At 41.4% G+C, this 22715-nt stretch overlaps 1 protein-coding gene across 5 annotated transcripts in view; it reads left to right on the plus strand.

Annotated features, from left to right (window-relative positions):
• TRMT11 (tRNA methyltransferase 11) overlaps positions 1–22215 on the plus strand; it is a 104018-nt gene extending 81803 nt beyond the window's left edge. For 2 of the 5 annotated variants that reach the window (XR_014786680.1, XR_014786683.1), the window contains one exon: positions 861–22215. The gene's annotated coding sequence lies outside the window, so the exon portion shown is untranslated. The remainder of the gene's footprint in view (positions 1–860) is intronic. The other 3 variants (XR_014786682.1, XR_014786681.1, XR_014786684.1) reach the window with 3 other exon arrangements.
• The last annotated feature ends 500 nt before the right edge of the window (positions 22216–22715 follow it).

The following is a 22715-nucleotide window of genomic DNA, read 5'->3' on the forward strand; positions in this document are numbered from 1 at the left end:
GGCTGGGAAAGAAATGGATGGGAAACCACCCCCCTTTCTAACCCGATGCTACGCAGGATCGGGATGGCTGAAGGTGGAAATAGTTACTTCCAAACGGGAATAAACCAAACAAGGGAGAATCGCAGCTTCGAGAAAGTGCATTATAGCCCTTAGGGAATAAAGCTATAAAATAGCTAATAAAGCTATTTTAAATAGCTTTAAAATGTGCTATTTCAATTGGGGGGAATCGCTGTAAATTCTGATGTGCATGTTCAGGGGACAAGCCTTATTGACCACAATGGGAGTTACTTCTGAGTAGACACGAATTGGTTTGTGCAGGGACAGGAAACACACAGGAAACATCCCTTGACTGGGGTCACGGTGCGAGGTAAATGTGGGGTTTGGGGCGCACAACAACTATACCGGGGAGAACCCGACTTAAGGAAAATAATCGGACTTTAAGCAGTCTCGGGAAATTGGACTTTAAGCAGTCTCAGGTTGTGCGCTCACAACCTACCTATGATAGTCCTGGAAAGAATGCCAGTCAGGGATGGAGGAACTTTGGTCTCTCCCAAATAGTACGTAGTGTGCGTCAATCAACTTGTTCGATGGAGAGGGAACTGTATCCCCTTGCGCCCCCCTTTTGTTATCACCACTAACCCCAGCTCTTTCAAGAGTAACTTCCTTGGCCAGATTGTTGAGTCTACTCTGTGCTGTTGGTACATACATCAGTTGTATGTGTGAGACCAGCTGGTTCAAGACTGAGTGCTTCCAGTTTACTATTTCCATTTTTAAAATCCATCACCTTAGAAAAGTCAAAATGTAATTCACTGTTTTCATTTCATGTATTTATTTATTTATTTCCTGATTCTTTTTCTAAGGCAAAGTTCCCCAACCTGGCACCCTCCAGATGTGTTGGACTGCAATTCAGCATCTCCCAGCTCTAAGCAGCTCAATGGAAGAGACTTGATTTTCCCCTCACTTGTAAACTCACAGCATTTTCTGGGTTAGGCTGAGAGAGAGACTTGGTGAGAAGGGATTTGAACTGAGGCCTCCCCAACCTAAGTCCAATGCTTTGACCAGTACGCTAGCTCTTCTAACAGGAGAGCTACCAAGTGTGAAATAAGCCCCACCCCCCTCAGGATCAGGACTATGTGCATGGAAAGGTGAAAGCTTAAACCTACCCTTATGATTCTGATGAAAATTGTCCCAAAAGCTGTTATTCCCCACCCCAGGATGAAGTTGCCCTTGGTGCATATGGCAGCCCCCATCCTTGGGCAAGTAGCAGCTTTTGGAGGAAGGCATTGTTTTTGGCGCTGCGGTGTATGGAAGGGGGGAGGATTAAACCTCCCTGCCTATATACCATGTTACTGATTGGGCCCTCCTGCATCTGCTACTTTTATGTATTTGGGTTTTTTAAAGCATGAAATGCAACCATGCATTCGTCAGGGACAAAATAGATGTGGCATTAATTGCATAAACAGCAGATGTAGAGAAACGCCTTGGTAGTGTGGGGGCCCCATGGCCTTGGGACTGTGGGGGTGGGGAGGGAAATACAAGGGAAAGGTGGTAGCAACGTAAGAGATATGAAAAAGAATACTGACTTAAGGTCATGACCAAAATAAAATGTTGCCAAAGGTCATGGAACAGAGTGATCCAAGGAACCATAAATGATAACAGAGTAGAAAATAATGAGGGAGATAAATGCAACTGAACTTAAAACAATTATATAATGCTGCAAATCTTCTCTTGCTTACGACTAGAATTGTTAATGGTATTCTTGTCTTTGCAGCAGAAATCTAGCTGCCTCACCAGGTATTACATCAAACATTAGTTAGTGAAATATTAGCAGACGTATGATCTGTAGTGTACTTGAATTACTAGATGATATAGAAGTGCTTCCAACCCACTGGCAATGTCTGCCTTTGCACACATACCAAGGTATCTTTCCACCGTTTGTTGTTTTCTCATTGAGTTCCTCTTGCTTTGTGAATCAGTACAGCCTTTTACTGTGACCGAGGTAAGTACATTTGAAAGCAAAATTCCAGGGTACCACCAGGCTTAAAGACGACTGACAGCCCCAATCCTATGTTTACTCAAAAATAAGTCTCACCAAGTTCAGTACAATTTATTCCCAGGTACGTATATGGCATAGGACTGCTGTTTACGTGGCATTCCCTTGACATCTATAGGAAGAATCCAAATTTTGACCTGCCTTATTTTCAAAAGAATTTACCATAGCACGAAATACTACATATTTTGGATCAGACTTCTTCCTATTTGAACTAGTCTATAGAAAAAGAATTAAAGGGTTAATGTGGTAAATGTAAGATGGTTCCTCTTTTTTGTTACTGAAGAAAAATGAATCTTATAATTAATTTCATATAGAGTCATAAAATTATAATGGCACTGTATATATAGTGTTATTTATTTCCCCATTTGTTGCATGCTGTGTGCATAAAAGAAACTAAAGCCATTCTGTATAGTAGGGGAAAATATAAATTGGGTTATGAAATGATCAAGCTGTGTCTAAATAGAACCATATTGCAGAATGGAAATGTGAATGGCAACTGGAATATTGAAGTAGGATGGAATCTCTGGGGAATAACAGAGTAGTTCATGGAATATATAGAAAACAAAAACAAGTCTAACTTAATTTCTGTGTATTTAAAACTGTTTAAATTGGACAAAATATGTAAGTATGACATTCAATAATTTCCAAAGAGTCTAGCAAGGGAAAATTTCAGCATATTATACATTGCTTTTGAAGATAGCTTGCTCAGAGATACTAACCTAGATTTGAAATAGAGGAATAATTTACAGTTGTACTAGAGACTGGCTATATTGGCTTAAAAATCATTTACTGTCACATATACTAATTCAGTGGCATGTTATATGGAGATAAAAATGTTACTGGAAATGGACATGTTAACAAGACCCAGGTGATGTGGAACAGCTACTCTTATGATCATGCAGCCACTTTTCTAACTTTAAGCATGCCATTCAATAATTTATAATATGTCAGCATGCTATTCAATAATTTGCAGAGTCTGGCAAGGGGAATAATTTACCATTGTACTAGAGATTATCTGTATTGGGTTATAAAATCATTTACTGTCATACTATTTCAGTAGCATAATATATATAGAGAAAAATGTTACCGGAAATACATAGGTTAACAAGATCCAGGTGATTCAGAACAGCTACTCTTGCAATCATGCAGCCACTTTTCCTAACTTACTCTTGTGATCATGCAGCCACTTTTCCTAACTTACTCTTGTGATCACGCAGCCACTTTTCCTAACTGCCACAATTTCAGGCATTGCTGCAGCTCTTTCCACATCTCACCCAGTTCACACCCCCATTTTTCTTGGTGTTTATTTCACTGTGTGCTTACAAGAATCATATGGAGAAAATGCAAGGAGCTTGTAATGTGAAAAGGGCCCTAGACCTGCTTCTGCACATGAGTTCTCCCACTAAACATATGTGATGGACTCTCAAAAGTCAACGTAAACAAAGGAATAGTCAGGTTCTCTGTTTAAGACAGCCTTTCATCATATCTGAGGCTATAGCAGGCTTCTCAACCTAGTGACCTCCAGATACTTTGGACTACAACTCCTATCAGCCTCAGCCAGCATGGGCAGTTGTAAGAGGTTATGGAGTTGTAGTCTGAATCATCTAGAGGACTCTGGGTTGGGGGAGGCTGGGCTACAGATATGCATCTGAGATGCTTTAGCAGAAGAAAGTGCTGGCATGTTGGTTCCAGAGAATAAGAAATGCAAAATAGATCATCTGGTACATTTTATTTGGCCTAACTTCTGTTAATGAAAGTATATGCAAACTTTCAATTTGCAGAGCACTTCATCAAGTAGAACCTTGCTCTACAATCCCAAATGCCTTTTTTCTCTGCTGACAAAAACAGGGGCAGAGTTATACAGAAGGCTCACATCTAGATCTCTTTAATTGCTTATATGTTCAGTTCTTTAAGCCACCAGAGTTGTTCATGGTTGTTGTGGTCATATAAAGGTTTCCCCACCCAGCTGGACAGTGCTCTAAATTAAATCAAGAGCTCTGTTGTTTTAATCTGGTTTCTTTCTCTGGAAAGAAATGTTACAATATTAATCTACTATCTTACTTAAAGGTGAGGGCAAGACTGGAATGACAGCCAACAATTCTCTTCCATTCCCCAATCCCCCCCCCCCCGGTTTATTGATCTGGATAAAATAGAACAAGATCCAAAACTGCTCTGAACTTGTTTTTGTTTTTTGAGAGCCAAACTTGAATGATGAGGTTTGGCATAACTGAAACCCAAACAGCTCCATTATCCATGCCTATTAAAGTGATGTAACCAAGCCCCAAGCCTTTTATCTCAAACCTCCATCCTCTGCTGGACATTTGTGGTTGGAAACTGGAGGGAAACTATTCCTGATAATGGGTTTTTCAAATCACAACCTGACTGCTGTAGGTTTCCAAACCAAAACTATAATATTCTTCTGTCTCAGCAAGCTCATGCTGTTGGGAATGAAGCACTTACTGTGCCATCCTAGGCATGATAACTCAGAAGTTAAGTCCTATTTTGTTAAATGGGCCTTACTCTCAGGTTAGTGTGCCACGTGCATAGGATTGCAGCCGAAGGATCCAAAATCTTCTGTCATATCTTGATAGCTTTTAATGCCTTGGGATGTATTAACATGTGAATGGACTTACCAAAGGCAAATTAGAAGCAGTGTCTTATACTGAGAGTATAAGAAAAGAAAAGGGAAAGAAAGAAAGAAAGAAAGAAAGAAAGAAAGAAAGAAAGATGGAATTGCTTCCACATGAGCATTTGAAAATATTTGAAATTTGCCACACTTGGGAAATATTAATTTATTTCATTCCTGATTGCCTGTTGGCCAGAGCCTTTTGTCTACTGCTTTCTTCATTAATGGTGTATTTTTGGATGTTCTTTTCCTCCAGTCCAAAGGTTAATTAATAGTTACTGTTTCAAGAAAGAGACACTGCTCAATGTGCTACTCATCCTGGATTCAGAACAATCCCATGCACAATTTCTCATATGTAGTAATGTTATTAACCTTTTCTATGCTACATTATTGTAAAATTCTATGGGTATGACAAATAAAGACCAGTGTTGTGATGTTTCTAAATATAGGAGTGGCTGCCAAGAAAACAACAAGAAGTGCCTCTTGTCCATTTCAGCTTATGGGGCAAGTTGTCTGTAGCACTAGAAGCCATTTTACAAATAGGTTATTATGTCATTGTGGCTTTTATCAACCTGTTGGTTTAGTGTGATTTTTAAGCATGAATTTGATGATGTCTAAATATTTCTAAATTTCAGGTTGCTATGGTCTCAATCCAACAAAGGTAGGTACTAATTCTGTGTTGGATTGTGGTCCTTGAGTATTTTATGGAAAGTCAATAGACCGATGGAAAGACAGAAAGAAAGAGGGTTGTACATTGTTAGTGTGCAAGACAAAAGAAAGCTGGCATGGGGATCATTAGACGTTCCAGCATATACATTAGCAACTTCCATTTATTCCCAGACTATAGAAGGATTATATTCCCCATTCCTATGGAAAGTTTGTAATGTGTATCCATTAGTGTCCCATTTTCTTGCCCAGTCTAATAGACTTGGAATAGGTCTATAATCTGTGGGCCTAAAAGAATTGTTTCCAAACATTTCCCCAAATGCCTTGTATAAATGTGAACACATATTCCTTGCCTCCATCTTCATCACATCCACAATTTTCCCTGCTTGTATTGTAACCTTTGTCAGGGCAACACTACATTCTTTGAAAGGAGATGGATACTTGATGTTATTTTGGGTCTCTAAGCTATAATTAACCATATGAGCTATAATTGTATTGGACCTAGCATCAAATAGTTTTTCTTTTTTGATTGAACCTTGTAGTCTTCCAAAGCTGGTGATACATCAGAGTGAATGGTGTTTAAATGACTACTGGTAAGTTACTTAACATGGTGTATCAGTTCAGGTCAGTTTCAGTCTTGCTTAAACTGTACAGTTGGATTGCATTATACCATTCATTTCTAAAATACATTCCTTTTGAGAACGGATAGCTCTAATTCTATTTCATAACTCGGAAGAACAAGTATCTAGTCAAAAGCAGAATGTTCAGGCGGAACCCATTTGGCCTATAAAGTTACTAACATGTCCATAAATAAGTGGATTATCATCAAACATATCAATGGCTCTCTTCATGATATTTATTGTAAGAGGCCAGGCTTAAGCTGTGTAATGGTTTTTCCTTTAAAACTAAAGTTTGAGGGGGCCAACAAAATGTACAACATGAAAGCTGGATACCAGATGTTCAGTATCTTTGAGAGATAAAAGGTGACTCCTGCTATCCTCCAAGTTTAACTGGATGATATAGTAGCCTGCATTGTCAAAGACCACTTGTACTTTTATGAAGTCATTTTGTACTTAACCACTAATAACCCATATTTCCCCGTCACCATATAATCTGTACCTTGTTTTGTCCAAGTGTTGGTGAAATTGGGAGTTTCTTCTAAATTTTCCTTCACTGTATTGCCTTAAACATTTAAAATGACATAACCTGTAGTAAATCTAGATAACTTTAATAAAGTTCATGTCAAGAGCAGAACATTATGAAAATCTTTTAAAAATATGAAGTGATAAAACAGGGGAAATGGGTCCAATGTGTGAGGCTCCCTTTTTGCAGGCAAAATTGATTCTGTGGTGGAGAATAAGCATACTAGATATTTGGGTGGGTCCAGATGGTCCATGTAATGATGATGATGATGATATTGTTTGGTAACAGCAGAAAGGGTGGCTTTGACCTATAAATGGAAACAAAAACAAACAAAACAGTGCCTCACCAACAAAAACATATTGCTTATTGAAGAGTTTGTGGAATGGTATATATGCTCAAGTAAAACCAATATTATTAGAGAAGGCAGATGGGTGGATAATCATTTTATTGAGAAATGGAAATAACAGGGTCCAGTAACATGCATCCCCATATATTATTAGGAATCAGATAATAACTAAGTAATGGCCTATACTGTAATTGGACGTATGATATAATTTTTATTTATTTTTTGGCTATGCCTTAGATACTCATAATATTCCATTCTACTTGATTTCTTATTCTACACCCACCACACCTTTCCTCTCTTTAGTGGATTGCTTATCTGTGAATAAAAATGTAAGTTTTAAGAAAAGGGAGAGCATTCCTAGATGTTATGTCAAGGAGTGGAGAACTCACCCTTGGAATGCCCTTTGGGTGGCATGTAGCGTGGTCCCATGGTTGGTGTGTTACCCATTGCACTTAGGCTGCACTACTATGCATACCTAATTCCCACCATAATGCAAGTAAACATGGATAGGATCAGGCTGCACAATTCAGACCTCAGCACTAGAGTGTTGGACTGGGAGTCGGGAGATCCAAGTTCTGGTCCGCACTCGGCCACAGAAGCTCACTGTATGACTTTGGGCCAGTCACAGACTCTCAGCCCAACCTACTTCACAGGGTTGTTGTTGTGAGGATAAAATGGAGAGTGGAGGATTATGTACACTGCCTTGGGTTCCTGAAGGAGGAAAAAAGGCAGGATATAAATGAATGAATGAATGAATGAATGAATGAATGGTCTGAGGCAAATTGCCATTTCTTAAATAGTTCCCTGTCTTGAAAATGGGTGTTCTACAAATAGTTGTTCCTACCAATGGGAGAAACCAGCCTTGGGCATGGGTGGGTAGGGGAAGAAACACAGCATTTGGGGGGTAAATAAAGGCCACAACTTTGACTGGATACAGCTTCTCCCAGGCAAGGCATGGCATTCTAATGAGGATCTCAATTTCTGAGCAACCTGTGTGCTGTCAGAATTGTCTGACCTGGCCTGCTGGCTGTGTCAGCTTGGGAAGGTGGGAGAAGGCTGTAGTTGCTGACAATTTGTGCCATTTGCATGACCCCTGCACAGTCGCCTGGGGACATAGCCATGGCATCATCCCTTGCAGTGGGTTGGGATGTACGGTAGTTATGGAGTCACGCCCTGAGGGAGTGGAGAGCCCATCCCCACACTTTCTTGGCTGTAGACCCTGCCCAATGCCCCAGCATTTCATCCTGTTTATTTCGAAGTTGTGACAAAGATGTAGATGTTTCCTTGCTTTGAAGTTGGTATTGTTTGTTTCTTTGTTTGTTTATTACCTTTCTGTACCGGCCAATAGCTAAAGCTCCCTGGGCAGTTCACAACAATTAAAGCCATAAAATACGACGACACAATGCAACATAATAGAAAATTTTTAAAGTTTAAATTTAGAGTATAAAACCAAAGTAAAATTAATTATGTACAGTAGACATGGGTTTGCTATGGGGAAGGCAACCCCACCCTGGACCACTGTGGCCAATTAAGATTGTGGGTAAAATTCATTCCAGGCCCCGATGCCCAGCAGATTACACTGGGTTTTATGTCAATCACGTAAATCAGTGGTAGGGAACCTTAGGCCCTCCAGTCCAAACATTGTTGGATGTGAGCTTTCATAATTCCAGGTGCTATCTGGGGCTGATGGGAATTGGAACTCAACAACAGGTCTCAGTATCTTTTTGTAACTTTTAGCTGCTTAAAATTGTTTTTAAATTCTGAACGTTAAAGGTTTTATATTATGGTTTTATTCTCTTGTATTTGTGGGTAGTAGGACAGGAAGGCCTGGCGTGCTATGGTCCATGGGGTCACGAAGAGTCAGACACAACTTAACAACTGAACAACAACAATTTCTGGGTAGTAATGTTTGTGAACCACCCAGAGAGCTTTAGCTACTGGGAGGTATAGAAATGAAATAATTAAATGAAACATCTGGAGAGTCAAAGGTTCCCCACACCTGGTGTAAATAAAAACAGGTATCAACGTAATTGACTTTGTCACATATAAAAAAAGAGGGTGGGAAGGACTGGGTGGCAGAAACACAAAGGCCAGGCTTCTGGACAGCCTACCCCTATATCTTCTAGGAGCAGACCAGACCATAGCAGTTCTCCCCCTGGTCCCCCCCCCCGCTCTCTCCCAATCAGCTGGGAGTGGAGCAAAGCCACTGATTCTTTATGCATCAGGCAGCTTCCTAAGGATGTAGTCTCATCCTGAGGGCATCTCCCCACCCCAGTTTAGCTACAGCCCCGCTGTGGGCACCAAAAGGAGTTTTCCATGTACTCGGCAGGCTGAGCGCGTTGCAAAACACTTTATGTAACACACTTTATGTAACACATTAATAATGTTAATAACTTCACCAATGTATGAAAACTATTTCGAACAATGTCTTCCCCTGTAACCTCTTAACTAAAGCAGAAGCTACATAAAGACATGGAAGTGAATTCAACATTGTATAAATGATTGGGGCAGTAAACTAACCCCCCTTCTATGAAAGCATGAATCATTTTTAAAGACAGAAGATTATTTTTGAAAGGAAAAAAGTCAGCGGTAATGTCTTGTTGACAGGAAAAGAAATCCACTTTCAGTGTAATATAACTTTCAACAGTAACCAAGCAAAATTTAACTAGCGTCATGGAAGCTAAAAAATAAAATGCCGAAACTACTTAAAATGGCATCCAAGTTGATATCAAGAGTTATATTTCAGTCGGGTAGGAATTTCAACAATAAAATGCCTATAATTGTCTTCTGAGAACATCTGCAAAGAGCATCAACTGCATTGAAATTTCATACTGAAAGCCATAGAGGCAAGGTCACTTTCTGGTTACAATTTTAGCTATTTTTATGTTTTTGATCAGATTTTCAAGTGAATAATTTCTGAATATTGTACTTTAAGGTCCATTGTGCCATGTAGATTTTTTAAAAATTCAGGATTGTCATTGGCGGTCACTGAAGGTAAGAGAAAGTTATTTAAACAAAGCAAATTGGTCCTACAAAATAAGGAAAACCAATTCTGTGAAACAATACTAGCTGGAGTTGCATGTTGTTTTCCCCCATGTAATTTTTGCAGTTTCTTTGTAGTAACATCCGTGTGGTCTTCTGGATATATTCAACATGCATAAATAATCAGGTTTGCTGGGCCCTGCTGTAAGCCACAATTAATTCATTCTAAGCCTGGGCCAAACATCCTCCACCCCGAACTTTCCTGGAACCATTCCTCTGGAAAAGTGTGTGTGTGTGTGTGTGTGTGTGTGTAATATCAGCAATATTTAGGGAGCAGGTATATCTGAAGAACGTTTGTGTGGGGTAGGCTTAACTTATTTGTTTACATTTATACCCTGCCTATTGTGCCCATGTCCTGCTTGTGGTCTTCACATAGGCAGCTGGTTGGCTGCTGTGGAACCTGAATGCTGAACAAGATAGGCCTTTGGTCTGATCCAGCATGGCTCCTCTTACGTTCATTCCATACAAAATGCTCAGAGTGGCTAACAACAACAAAGTACACGCACGCACACACACACACACACACAAATAATTAATCCATATAACAAATAAGCTATATTTCAATAAGAAATATTTACCGCACACACAAAAACTTTGCTGCCCATTCAGGTGGTAGCATGGTTGCCTTCAGCAGCCCAGTGGCTCTCCCTTTATAATTTGGGACAGAATGCCCCATGATGATGACACTATGAAGTGGTGGTAAAGCTGCATTTGGTGATGGTGGGAACTTTAAGTTAGCCACTCCTCAAAGTTCTTGGATTTTTCCTGCCCCTTTAGATTAATCCAATCTTCAGAGGGCATTTTTATCCCATCCCTAAAGTAACGAAAAATTCATCTGGGCTGAATGCTTTGGTCCAGCACTCATCCTTTCTGAGAACTAAAGTGTGGTTGAGAGGTAGTAGCCTCCAAAAAGCTATCCATAGAATCAGTGGCTCAAATGACTTTGTAATTACCATGCAGTTTATTACTAAACCATGTGCTTGGGTGTGAGTAGAAGGTACTGCCAAGTGAATAACCAGGTGGCAAATTGTACTTGTCCACACAAATCCTGCCACCAATGAGCTACGCTATTGTTACATTATGGGTAGCACTATGGCAGCTGTGTTCATGGCTCCCAGTGTACTGGCATTCAACCTTTTAAGGCTAAAAGATGAGCCCAGAGCACAACTCCAAAGTTGCTGGACTGTGTTTTCCAACCGGAGGAAAAACGTAGCAGCATTAGGGTCCCTGTGCAAGAACCCCACCCCTTTTTCTGTTAGCCCTCAGTAGGTCTTGAATGAGAGATGTTGTCTGTTTGTCTGTTGTCATGATAAGGAAATACAGTTCTAAAAATTGAACACCATATAATCTGTGCAACCTCCAGCTCATAGCTCAGATACTTAACTTCTTGGTACACTAGCTCTGGTATCCATCCTGGCTAGTTGAAACTACTTCCGATAGCTTCCAAATGCTTTCCCCACACCGAAAGGGGCCGGTAATATGGATATTCTATTAAAGAAAGCTGGTAGTCATGAGAATCTTAGAGATACACAATCCATGGTGCAGAATCTGGTGGAAACAGCATGTCTATACGCCATACGGCATGGGAACCATTCATAACAGATTCCCAGCTTGGCTAGAAGATGCAAACTATTATTCACCATTAAAATATATATCCACTTCTTGCTGTTGTTGGCTGACTCTCACCCCTTTCCCCCATCTCCTGGACTCATGCTTAACAATTTTCTGATCTTTTACTGCTTCCATTTAGTAACACAGCAACATTCCAAGGTGGACAAAGGCCATGATATCCATCTAATCTACTGTTTGTTTACTCTGTAATAATTTGTCTTGCCTGGTTACAGTTACAACTAGTTCTGCTCATTAATTATTATAAAAAGAAAGGCATGGGATGCAAACCACATCCTATTAAGATCAATGGCAAAGCTCCCATTGCGTTTAAGACATGAGGACTACACTAATTGTTTCTAATATTCCATAAAACCCGTTTAAAGTCTCTCCTAAATAAACAAAAACTTCAGGCTTTTTTTTTTTTCAAACTATTTGCAGCTTTTGCATACACATATGATTGATGATGTCAGGTACTTTAAAAAATATGACTAATGTTCCCTTCTGCCTAATAAAACCATAGCGTTTTCTATGTGTGTAAGACTTGGATCTATAAGCTAATTTGGGGGTATTTTCACTCTTTCTAAGGCACAACAGCACTTCATAATTGGGCCGTGTCATGAATCCTTGCAGATATTTCAGCTTGGACATCTGATCGAGGTCTTGTTGTTGCCACTTCAACCAATGCTTTGTGACCAGCCCATGGTGGAACTTGGGCTACATATCCAACACCCGACTGAACGTTCCCTAGTGTGCATATGGACTTACAAGACAAGCAGGGCTGGCCTTTGCCTGTACAGAGCGAACCAAACATTTGGAAACTTGTGTATGCCCATGGAAACATTTGTATGGACAGAGAGAAAAAATAGTGTGTGCACTGGAGCTGCTGTACATTGGAGGAATGTCTGGACTGATGAATGTTTTAATAGCCTGTAATAGATATAGGATGTGCCCTACTCCTACTTTTGGGAAAACTGATAAGCCAGCCTTCCCCAATCTGGCAAAACAGATCAACCTGCCTTCCAAATGTGTTGGAGTCAACCCCAGACAGCTTCGCTATTGGTTGAGATGATGGGAGCTGTAGTCCAACACATCTGGACGACCACTTACACCTGTATGAGCCTGTACAACCAGCGTTTAGCGTCAGAGGCCCTACTCTCTGGTCTACCAGCAAGAGCTATTAGGGTGGTGAACGCTAGGGATAGGGCTTTCTCAGTGGTGGCCCTACACCTTTGGAATTCCCTTCCCCGAGGACTCATTCGTTCCAGTCTGCTTTTGGTGCTTAAAAACCATTAGCTGCTGCCACTATTGATATCTGTGTCTATCTGTGCCTGTATCTAATTGTAACTGTATGTTCATGGTTTTTGTAGTATTGTAAGCTGCCTTGAGGGCGGTGTGCCCTGAAAGGCAGATTAAAAATGGGGGACACCAGGTTTGAGAAGGGTGAGATAAGCAATATCTCTTAAAGTCAACTACACTGAAACACCCAGACCACAGCGCCATAATATCTGGAAGTTATTATAAAATAAGGTGTCTCACAGTGGAGACCAAATTATAAAGTTTGTTTGGAATTTCCTGTCTATTTCTTCAACCCCTCTTTGCACTGTCTTGTTACTCTAAAATAAGACTATCCTGTTCCTTGATTTATTTATTTATTTATTTATTTATTTATTTATTTATTTATTTCATTTCTATACCGCCCAATAGCCGAAGCTCTCTGGGCGGTTCACAAAAATTAAATCCAAGCAACACACAATAAAACAATTTAAAATATACAGAACATTAAAACCACAATATAACAATACAACCACAATAAAACCTAGCAGCAGTGCAGGAGTTTAAAATACAGATTTAAAACAGCAAAGATAAAAATTTAGAAAGCTAAAATGCTAAAATGCCTGGGAAAATAAAAAGGTCTTCACCTGGCGCCGAAGGAATACAATGTAGGCGCCAGGCAAACCTCACTAGGGAGCTCATTCCAGAGCCGGGGTGCCACAGCAGAAAAAGCCCTCCTCCTAGTAGCCACCCGCCTCACTTCCTTTGGAAGGGGCTCATGGAGAAGGGCCACTGATGATGATCTTAAGGTCCGGGCAGGCACATATGGGAGGAGGCAATCCTTCAGGTAACCTGGCCCCAAGCCGTTAAGGGCTTTGAATGTTAACACCAGCACTTTGAATCGGGCCCGGAAATGGACTGGCAGCCAGTGCAGCTGGAAAAGTACTGGCGTAATATGAGCTCGAAGGCCAGTCCCTGTTAACAATCTTGCTGCCCTATTTTGGACCAGCTGAAGTTTCCGGACCGTTTTCAAAGGCAGCCCCACGTATAACGCATTGCAGTAATCCAGACGAGAAGTTATCAGAGCATGGATAACTGTAGCTAGGCTATCTCTGTCCAGATAAGGGCGTAGTTGGTATACCAGCCTAAGCTGATAAAAAGTGCTCCGTTGATGGAGACTGAAAAGCAATTAGGCTTTTAGATCTGTAAAAACCAAATGGTGCAGTTTGTCATTTGTTCACCTTCATCAAAAGTTCATCTGCATTTACATAAAAAATAAATAAATATCCAGGCCAATATTTGTCTTCACAGCAGCCGGTCCACTTTTATTGTACTAACAACATTTTTCTCCCGCCTTTCCTTTAAGAAGCACACAGCAGCATAGATAATCTCCTTCCAACTTTTTGTTCTCACACCAGACCTGCAAGGTATGTTAGACTAAGATACAGCAACCAGCTGAAGGCCCCACAGTGAGCTAGCTTTGTGACTGTCTTGGGATTTGAACTCTAGGTCCAATACCAGTGATTTACATAAAATAACAGTTGGATCATCAGGTTGTTTTACAAAGACTGAGTTCTTTCTTTCATGATAGATTAGTTCCCAAACAGAGATATCTGTACTTTACACTGTTTGATTGGAACACTTAACAGTGGTCAAAGCCAGAGAAGAAAAAGAGAGGAGGCAGTGCTCAGCGCCCTTGACAGCCTAACAGAATGTTTAAATAACTTTTTTGCTATAGTACATTCAGTGTTGACACCCACAGTGGGTTCCCTCCCTTAGTGAATCTATTTTCTCACTGCCACTGTCACCGGTTGCTATTCCTCCTCACCCTCTGCCTCGTCATTGATACCACTTGCTTATTTGACAGGCAGCGAGCCAGTGAGTAAGACGGCAGTGGCATCCGCTGCTCTTCGTCCTTACCATTACTGTTGTCTGGGCCAGAGCAAGAGGCAGGTGAACGAGGCAGGTGAAGAGGAGGAGCCAGTCCAGGGGACTCTTTTCAGTGGGCCCCTGCTGAGGTGTGGGCCCTCAGCAGATGCCCCACTATACCTACCCTTGATGCCAGCCCAGTGTACAGTTGCAACTTTGGATTTTTCTAAGGATGATTGAAAAGCACAGCTTTTAGCTTCAACTTAGTTGATATGCTCAAAGATGATATCCTGGCTTTTCTTTGCAAAATCCATGCTCTTCATTCCCTAATATACTGGGTTGGATCCAGTGGTGACTGTCCATCTGTGAAATGGAAACTGCTGGCAGTTGCGCCTCCCCCAATCTTCTCTGGAGGGTTGGGGGAGCCTCTAGAGCAGATTTGGGTGTGTTCATAGAGAGCTGCAGGAGGAGGAGTGCAAGCTGTCACATTCCTTCATCCTTCCCCTTCCCAGTCAACACACTCCAAGATACTGGGCTTCAGGCTCACTACTTTATTAGTTAGCGACTAGGCTCTTTACAAATGCAAATTCTAGGAAACTCTCAGGCTACAAAGGAAACAGCTACTCCACACAATTATGAATACCAATAGAGGATGCTCCTCCCTTAAGGTGGCTCCCTCCTATGTAGGCTTTCACGTATAGCCAACCTGGTGGACCATCTGAGCTCCACCTCTAACTTTTCCCGTTTCACTTTGCAACAGACCCTAGCATCTCTCAAGTCACACCCCTCACTCACCTCTTCCCTCGAGACCTGGGTTCTCATGGAGGAGGAAAGGGGAGCCCCTTCAGGCCAAGCCATCTGTGTGCCAAGGTCTTGAGAAGAAGGCTTTGCCATATCTGAGCTCACTAGGGAGGGAGCCTCCCCCTGTTCTGGCTGTTCCCATTCTGAATCTGAGCTGCTAGCTATCTCCACATGCTCAGATTCATTCCTGACACAAGGGCAAATCCTGTTACACAACTAGAGGTATGTTTGCACGATGTTGGATTTAACCTAATATTTTAAAGCTATTTTGTAATTATTTAATTTGGAGTGCTGGCTTTCTACTGTTGTCATTCCATCATGCTTATAGATGCTGATTTTGGCTGCTGTCATTTCAGCATGTTTATTGATGCTGATTTTGGCAAAAACGCCAGTATCCCTCCGTAGGAGGGACCAGTGAATCTCCATATCTTATTAATTAGGCTTCTAACAGTTGTGCATGAAGAGATATGGATTCATAAAATTCCTAAAGAGACATCTCTGTCTGGGAACTAATCTACCATGAAATAAACTACAGGGTTTAGCTTCCTATGGGGATGAGAGAGAGTGAGCATGCTGGAGACTTGTGGTACTTTTGTAATATTGGTTTTATTTACAAATATACAAGCAGAGCACATTGGAGGCAAGCAGACCCCTATAAGCAAGAGTATGAAGACAAGAGCTTCTTAAAGATTTTACTAAGAAGTCCTTCCCTTTAATCACAACAACAGGCAATTGTCCTCTTCCTTTTTAATAAGCAAACCTGCAGGAATGGAAACTTTGAAAGCCAACTTCAGTCAGAGAAAAGATTAAATTTTGTGGGTGGGCAAGGGAAAATAAGTATGTTCAACTTTATAAATTATTTTTCAAACAGAAACCATCATCTTGGGCTGGCTACAAAGTTGCTGAACTCTGCTCCATGCGGTATAAAAGGATTATGGGTGTTACTGGGAAAGATCAGGGATTATTGGGTTTAAATGTAAAGTTTACTGGAAGACACCTGCTGTAGACACAAGGAGGACCTTGGGGATTAAGAGCTTTACAATGAGTGGTACCATTTTAGTTTTCCCCTCATGACTGGCTGTTTTCATAAAAGAAGGAAAAACAAGTTGCTGTTGGCCAATAAATAAATAATAATAATAAAAAAATAGGCACACCCATTTCTAAAGCTTCAGGTAACAACATTTTTGTCCACCTTCTGTTACTTGAGGTTTGGGTCAGTGGATTTCTTTCAGGTTAGAGTGTAGATGTGCTGTGGCCTGACAAGGTTACTGGTGTTACATGACACAGACATTGTGAAGAAAGCAGTATGTTTGTTTGAGGGTTTTATCTTCAAAGAAGCAGGGTGGGGAGTGGGGGCAGAAACCACTAATAATTATCCAACGTTATTTGTATAATCAAATAAAAACACCCAATCTTTAAATCATTTTGAGGCCACCACATATTTTAATAACTCAGTACTATATAACTGGAAGGTGCATATCTTTGTCAGGGTGGACACTGAGCCCATAGAACCTCAGAACAGTTCTGATTCTGAGGAGGAACAGCCATCCGTGGGAGAGGAGCGCGCTCATCCCTCCCTGGCCCTGCAGCTGGCAGAGATTCCTCCTGCCGGCATTCCAGACATAGATAGCGGTCCTGGGAGGGAAAGAGCATGGGAGGCGGGCTGGATGGATGCTCGACGCAGACGCAAAGAGCGGCAAGCTATGGAGGGCGCGGAAAGGAGGCGTAGCGCCCGTTTGGCGCGCAAGCAACGGTCGCGTCCAGAGGACCCAAGGGAAAAGGGGAGGGACTCTCCCTAGCCCATCAGTTCAGGGTCTGCAAGTGATTCTCATTCAAATGGGGACCAACTGTTTCCAACCTGGGGCATAGGTTACTCTGCTGTTCATAGCTTAGTCACTGGGTATAGAGTTATTAAGTTGTAAAAGGAATAAAGCCTTGAAAAGAATCGTTTGTCTGTGTCTGGACTGGAGTTGGCTACTCGAGTAGACTGAAAGAGGCCGGCTAGGGCCCCCTGACAATCCTCTTACTCTAAAACGAGTTCCATTACAAGCTGAACTCTTCTCTATTTTGTATCGTATTCTGTGGAATGAAGAGAAAGTGTCTTTACATTTAAAGGTATTATGTATGAAAGCAGTGAAATGTATTTATTTTATCAACTTACTAGAGCTAGGAGCATTAAAAAGATTTAGTTAGTGAACCAGAGAGAGACAGTTTTAATTGGTAAGAGAATTTTTAATTAGCTGAGCTGTGAGTTAAAGGCACAAGTTTATTTGTTGAGACTGTTTTGGTTCTAGTCTGTGAACTGTAAGTGGGAACATGGGTAACATCTCTCCCAAAAGATGGCATGTACTTATCGGTTCTGTACAGATATGCTTTTCTTAGTGCGGTATCCTCAACCACACATACTTCAGTTATAATAGCCTCTGGGTTGGATTTACAGAAATATTACAAAGGTATTTCACTGTTTCTGAAATACAGCGATACCTGCCTTTGTGGCACTGGTGCACACATGCCTGTGTTCAGCACTTTATGATTCCCAGCATAAACCAATGGCCATCACACTAACACCACAGACAAAAACTTTCTCACCTCACTTCAGAGATAATGCATTTCAATGGAGGTACTTCACACATTCCAACCTTCATCAGCAAGGCCTGGTTGACATATGCATGCAGTACATATAATTTGATGACTCCACCATTAGGTGTAGATTTGTATGAGTGAATGGCCCATATCTGATCAAACACCAAGACAGAATCTTTATACCTCCTCACTTCACCTCAGAAGCTATTAAGTTGAATAGGTTCACACATTCAGCTGCCACTAAATCCCTATTTGGGTGTTCCCGTTGCTGCCATCCCCAATTACTATCATGTGAGGACAGCGAGGGGGATGAGCCTGTTGACCCTGTCTCCACCATCGTGGCCCTGTCACTGGCTTCATGCTTTCCATGAACTGGGAAGGTGAACGTCTGCAGTGAGGAGCAGCCTGCAGGGCTAATCCAGCCCACAAGGAACTCAAACCCAGCCTGCGCCTCCTCTTGGGATTCCCCGGGGGGAGGGTTAACATTTCGAGGGCTTAAGGGTAAAGTAATCAAGTGAAGAGGAATTATGTGTGAACTGAGACTTGAATGGAGCTGAATCTACATCAAAAACAATTGTTGTTATTGTCATTACTACTACTATTGTTTAAAATATTTCTTGGCTGCCTTTCAGGGCAGAAGCCCTCCCAAGACAGCTTACAGAATGAAATACATAAAAACAGTTAAAATATTAAAAGCGATAAAAACATAAACACAATGAATTAGCAATAAAAGCAACAATAACAGTCAACAATAAAACCAGCAACAACAAGGGTAATGGCATCAACAAGAGCAATCATATCATGAAAAGGCCAAGGTAAAATAATATATTTTCAAGGCCTTCTTAAAAGCTTGCACAGTATGGAGGCCCTCCGATGGCAACTTGTTCCAAAGGTGTGGGGCCACTGCAGAGAAGGCCCTCTCATGTGTGGTCACCCACCTAACTGCTCTCACAGGTGAACAAATGAGAAGGGGCTCTCTTTCTGATCTTAAAGTGTGGACAGGCTGATATGGGTGAAGGTGGCCCTTCAAGTAACTTGGTCCCGAACCTTTTAAGGCTTTAAATGTAAAAACCTGCACTTTAAATCAGGCTTGGAAACACACTGGTAACCAGTGCAGCTGGTGCAGTATAGGCATTATATGATCAAATCGCTTTGCCTGTACCAACATTCGGGCAGCTGCGTTCTGCACCAGCTGACATTTCTGAACCATCTTCAAAGGCAGCCCCACATACGGCACATTACAATAGTCCAGCCTGGATGTCTCTAGTGTATGGATAACTGAGGCAAGATCTGTTCTTTCCAGGTAAGATGGTAAAATGCACTTCTGGACACTGCAGCCACTTGGGTTTCCACAATTAGTTCAGAGTTCAGGAGGACTCCCAGTTTACACATTTCATCTTTTAGGGGGAGTGCAACCCCATCTAAGACCAGTTGTAAATCTCCATCCGAAGTAGTTGGTTTCCCAACCCGCAGTACCTCCATCTTTTCTGGATTAAGTTTCATCTTGTTCATCCTCATCCATCCCAAAACAGCCTCCAGACACTGGGTCAAGAGTTCCACAGCCTCCCTGGGATGTGCAGATGGGAAAAAAAGATAGAGCTGAGTATCATCTGCATACTGATATTTCAGACCAAGCCTCCTGGTTTCATGTAGACGTTAAAAAGCATAGGCGACAAGATAGAACCTTACAGCACCCCACAGGCCAACAGCCATGGGATGGAACAGAAGTCTCCCAGCACCATCTTCTGAGACTGCTCCTCCAGGAAGGACTGGAACCTCTTTAAAACCATGCCTCCCAAGCCCAGCCCAGATAAACCATCCAGAAGGATACCATGGTCAATGGTATCGAAAGCCGCTGAGTGGTCCAGAAGAACCAACAGGGCTGCATTTCTCTCATCCATTCCCTGGTCATCAACCAGGACGACCAAGGCTGTTCCTGTCCCATAACCAGGCCTGAAACCTGATTGGAATGGATCTAAATCAGTTTCATCCAAGACGACTTAGAATTGTGAGGCCACCACATGCTCCAGCACCTTGCCCAAGAATGACACATTTGATATCGGGCGGTAGTTATCTGAAACCATTGGATCTAAATGGTTTTGGATAACTACCGAAATGGCTTTCTTCAACAAAGGCCTCATCACAGCTTCTTTCAAAGCTGTGGGAACCTCACTATCCCTCAAGGAGGCATTTACCACCTCAGAGGTCCAGATACTCAGCTCAGCTCTGGCAGATTTCACAAGCCAGAGTAGGCAAGGATCTAAAGAGCAAATAGTAGGCCTCAGTCCTCCAAGCAGTTTGTCCACATCCTCAGATTGCACAAGCCAAAAGGTATCCTAACATGACTAGATGGTGCACCAGGCCTATCCATCTCAGACTCTGTCAAAACAATGGCATCCAAGTTAGCACAAATACAGGCAATTTTATCTGCAAAGTATCTGGCAAATTGTTCACAGAAGGCCTGAGTTGTTGTGTTCCATGGCCTATACCCAAGAGGCCTTTAACCACATGAAAGAGCTCCACTGGACGACAATGAGCAGATGCAACAGTGGCAGATATCACTAAGCAGATGCAACAGAGGCTGCCATCACCACCATAGAATAAGATGGCAAATGGATTCTTACCTGTGTTTGATGGTATTTGTTGGTAGCCTTCAACCATTTGTGTTATAATCGTCAACACAGTCGACATATTGTTATTGTTATTGTTGTTTTATTATCATCATCATCATCATCTAATAATAATAATAATAATAATAATAAAAATAATAAATAATTTATGGAGAATTCCTAATATGTGATATGCTTTAAAATCTTATCTGCCTCCATAAATACCAGGCGGTGATTAGCTTTCCTTCTTGACTGATGGATAATTGGGCCCCATAGCTGAGGCAGAATTTGAACCCAAGTCTCATGAGTGTACATTCAATTCCTAGAAGTCAGTCAATGAAGGAAAATAATTGTTTGTATGTTCCTTTAAACTTCTCTTCTTTTTTAAAGTTAATAGGAAAATTATTTCCATTTGGAGTTATGTTATGCTTTTCCTACCCTGCTGTCTTGAGCATTCAGCTGCCAAGGGCAGAATTATGTGATTCATATTGTCTTTAATTGAAATGTCTGTTGCATACAGTCAGAACACGGAGCTGTAGCTTCTGTTGAAAATGGATGGGAATGCTGCCATTGACTTCAATGGGGAGCTGAATTTGGTTCAGAGACAGAAGGACACTAACTACTGTGCTTAATTTTGTGGGGACAGTGGCTACTGTAATGTCTTGAAGAACTGGCATCTCCATCTCCTAGAAACCTCATGCTTTTCTGTAGTCCAGATGCAGGATAGCATAGTAATTGATTAATGGACCTCTTTAATGGATTGAATGAATTCATTTATTATGGTCACAGACCAGCAAAATCAATATAAAACATATAAAGCACAGTTAAAACTACCATAGTAACAAAATACAATTTATGAGGTTCCTTCTCACAGGAAAATAACATCACTTTTTTATAGTTTGCATTTGAAATCATAACAAAACTTGGCAACCCTTCAGGGATCCAAAAGGACACATCCCTTAAACAAATGGATACCAAAGTGGTGGAGCTACTTCCTGGGAAGGCTGTTAATAATGGGGAAATTCGCTTTTCTCTGCGTTCCCTATAGAGGTCACAATGTAAGAGAACATGTTCAACTGATTCTGTTACTCCAACACCTCAGAAACATATCCGTTCACTAACCAGGGTCTTACTAAATCATCTCTTTAATAGTGCCAATTGCAGCGCATTCAAACAGGCAAGATTAAATGCTCTTCTATACTTTGGAATGGTTAATGTATACAGATATAGAGCTGCAGTGATTCTGTAATTATTTAAGTTATTATATTTAGTAAAGAGTAGATCTAAGTCTATTAGTCTTTGAACAACAAGACATTGGGCCTTCTCAAGCCCATAACTGCCCACGACTTCCGCAGAGAAGCCTAGCCTATGTAATTTCTTCTCCATTGCTCTCAAACCTCTTTAATGATGAGCCTCCACCTCTGCTACATAGAACTGTTGCCATATTCCACATAAATTCATCATCCTTCCTAGAAATAAACTTAATTTAGCATATGGAAGCCCACCTTAAATCTAATCCTTCCTCTCCACTGACTGACCAAGCAACTCCTTAGGTTTTGGATTGTTTTCTGCCTAGGGATCTGGGCCTTAAGAAAAGTTTTCATCCAACTATGTCCCTAATAGGTGGCCCTGAAAGCAGAAATTCTGCATCCCAAAGCAATTTTTGGGTGGAGGGAGAGTTAAGTTTCCTTTCAGTCTTATCTTGTACTGTAACATGTCATGCTAGTCTGTTTCCCAGTTCGATGGTGGCCACGTGTCCTATTTTACAGAGGACAGTCCTCTGTTTGAAGGCATCATCTATTTGAAGGGCTAGCCTGTGCAAGTCCAGTTCAAAGTTAAAAAACAATTTGAAGGGGCCTTAAGAATATAAGAACATAAGAAGAGCCTTGCTAGATCAGACCAAGAGTCCATCTAGTCCAGCATTCTGTTCACACAGTGGTTAACCAGTGGCTCATGGGAAACCCACACGCAGGACATGAGCGCCACAGCACCCTCCCACACATGTTCCCCAGCAACTGGTGTACATAGGCTCACTGCCTCTGGTACTGGAAGTAGCACATAGCCATCAAGACTAGCAGCCATTGATAGCCTTTT

This window comes from Heloderma suspectum, chromosome 1 (assembly GCF_057233095.1).
Source record: "Heloderma suspectum isolate Gila_16-S chromosome 1, 16-S_ref, whole genome shotgun sequence".
Lineage (NCBI taxonomy): Eukaryota > Metazoa > Chordata > Lepidosauria > Squamata > Helodermatidae > Heloderma > Heloderma suspectum.